The sequence below is a fragment of the Penaeus vannamei genome, chromosome 33, assembly GCF_042767895.1.
Source record: "Penaeus vannamei isolate JL-2024 chromosome 33, ASM4276789v1, whole genome shotgun sequence".
In the NCBI taxonomy this organism is placed as follows: Eukaryota; Metazoa; Arthropoda; class Malacostraca; order Decapoda; family Penaeidae; genus Penaeus; species Penaeus vannamei.
In genome coordinates this window covers 30,337,751-30,340,250 of record NC_091581.1, presented here as the reverse complement: position 1 = coordinate 30,340,250, position 2,500 = coordinate 30,337,751, and the positions used below count along the sequence as shown (strand labels likewise).

The 2,500-nt window shown below is 43.9% G+C and overlaps 1 protein-coding gene across 1 annotated transcript in view; it reads left to right on the top strand.

The window, feature by feature from the left end:
• Nucleotides 1–337: 337 nt before the first annotated feature.
• Nucleotides 338–2,500, top strand: part of SPARC (secreted protein, acidic, cysteine-rich) — a 24,733-nt gene continuing 22,570 nt past the window's right edge. Inside the window, exon 1 of the mRNA XM_027368346.2 lies at nt 338–703. The gene's annotated coding sequence lies outside the window, so the exon portion shown is untranslated. The remainder of the gene's footprint in view (nt 704–2,500) is intronic.

Below are 2,500 nucleotides of genomic sequence, written 5' to 3'. Positions count from 1 at the left end.
TAGAGAGAAACAGTGTGAGAGAGAGAGAAAACAGAAAGTGAGAAAAAGAGAAAGAGAGAGAGCGATTAAAAATGAGAGAAAGTCTTTTAAAAAGGACAAAGACAGAAACTAGGCCAATGAAAGGACAACGTAAAAATAAACATCTCTCTCAATCTATCTCAAAACCAAGAACCAGAGCAAAGCGAGCGATGACACATGCAGCTTTCAGAAGTTCAAAGAGTAAATATTTTTACTGAACTTTCCCATGAACGCTCTTTCTCAAGACTGGCTCTACAGACCCTAGAAACTTCTCTCCTCTCTCTCTCTCTCTCTCTCTCCCTCCTCCCTGTGGCCAGCCAGTCTCTGCCGTTGTGGTTGATCTGAAACACACATCGTCGTATTTGCACACATGGCACCGTAGGGGAGTCACGACCAAATATTTAGACATCCAAAATGAACGCCAGGGGTTGCACGTAAACAACCATTCCATCGCCCGTGAATTAATCCGTATTTTCTTCTTTCTTTCTTTCCATCTCTTCTTGACCCCCTGAAGGCGAAGAGTTACAGCACCTGGCGGCCTCCGGCAACCGTGGGCGCGGCGAGGGAGGGCAGGCCAGACCAAGAGCGCCCACCCTGCCCAGTCGTACTCTGATACCCAGTGTGTTCTAGACGAGGACGACGCCCGGGTTGTTTCGGAATAACTGTTGTCGTTCAGTCGTCGCAAGTAAGTATTGGTCACGCTGGTAGGATAGGGCACACGAAGGATAGGTCGTCCCCTTGCATGCGACTGGCAACGGTGTGCATAACGGGGTGAAAGTACTTCCGATAAGAAAATCGAGGATTGTTACTCTCCTGACTTGCCCAGAGAGAGAAATAATGACCGTACTTAATGCTGGTGAATATCATCCCATGAAAGTACTCTCCAAGGCGATTGCGCGTACTTTGTATAAATTCTAAGAACAAAGAAGCGCAAGAGAGAGTTCTCTGTGGGCGGGGAGGCGGTAGCTAGTGAGGGGGTGTGTTGTGGGTGTAGGATGAGAGCAGGGTGTGGGTGGGTTGGGCTGGGGAGATGTGCGGGGGAGGGGAGGGAGGGAGGGGGGGCTAGCAGCTGTTTCTTAAAGTTTCATGTGTCAAGTCGGTTGCCCCTATTGTTTAAGTCTCGCATTTTTCAAACTTCATCATACCCAACCAAAAAGTGTCTTCTGGTAGCAAAAAAGACAGAAAAAAATATATACATACATTCTTTTTGTATTTTTATTTATTTTGATTCCCGTAGAGAAGGCTAGGGCTATCTGGAAAGAAAGCAGACTTCCCCCGTGCTATGAAAACACAGGGTAACTGGGAGCCCCTCTTGAATAATCATTTAAGAAAACAGGTTTAGAAAACTTATATACGGACGTAGAACCGCCGTAGATACACCCATGTACTTAGACTACCACACCCATCCCACACTATACATTTTACACGCCCATAAATATGCCAAATTATGTATCCTCTCTTCTACCATTTGCATAAAAACACCCACACACACACGCTATACCCAACACCCACGGAAAACAAGCCAAGATACAAACACACACATACCGAACATACACGCAACAATGTAGGCTTATCTCGTAGGCGTCTCACCCATCCCTCACGCACTCCTCACGTCCTCCCTCCTCCTCGTGTCTCCTCATCCCTTCCTCCTCATACCCTCATACCAACCCCCACCCATCCCCTACCCACTCCCACCGCCCACCAGAGAGGAAGTTAAATCCGAGGCTGTAAACAAAACTCGAGTTGCTATCGCTTATGGCGCATTGGGGATCTCAATGCCGCTGCCGATGCCACGTTTCGGAATCTTGGCGTTGCTCCTAAGAAGTCCTCGTGTTTGACTTTCTCGTTGATAGATGGCGTTTTACTGTCACGGGCAATTGTTGGGGTAGTTGTGCCTCGTAGCGCAAGCAGTGGTTGCTTTGGTATTGCACAGGAATGGCTAGGTTATTTATATTTTTTTTCTCAGAAAATGTTTACTCCATGATCTAGTTTATTTCGATGACGTAACTGACTTTTTATTTGTTTATTATTATTATTCATTATTCTTTTAAAATTTAAGGAAAGAAAATGATTAGAAGATCCAGAGTAAACACTCCTCAAGTAGGTCCTTAAACCCGACAATAATAAGACTAAACATAATGAAAAAAATGCGTTTAGTTGAGCCACGAACCTCGCCAGCCTCTCAGAAAGCTCAGCGAGGAGTAGGGTTTTTTTTTCTTCGCTTTTTCGACAGAACGTCTCATATTTCAGACACTGTGGAAAAAAAACGTAGAACCAAAACACTATTGCCATTTTAACACAGTATGTGACCGAATGGAGTAATATTATTTTAATTCTACTGTTTAGTTTAGTTGTGCCACTAACATTCTTTTTATTTGTTTATTATTATTATTCATTATTCTTTTAAAATTTAAGGAAAGAAAATGTATGTGACCGAATAGAGTAATATCTTAATTCTACATGCGAAAAAAGTGACAAACAA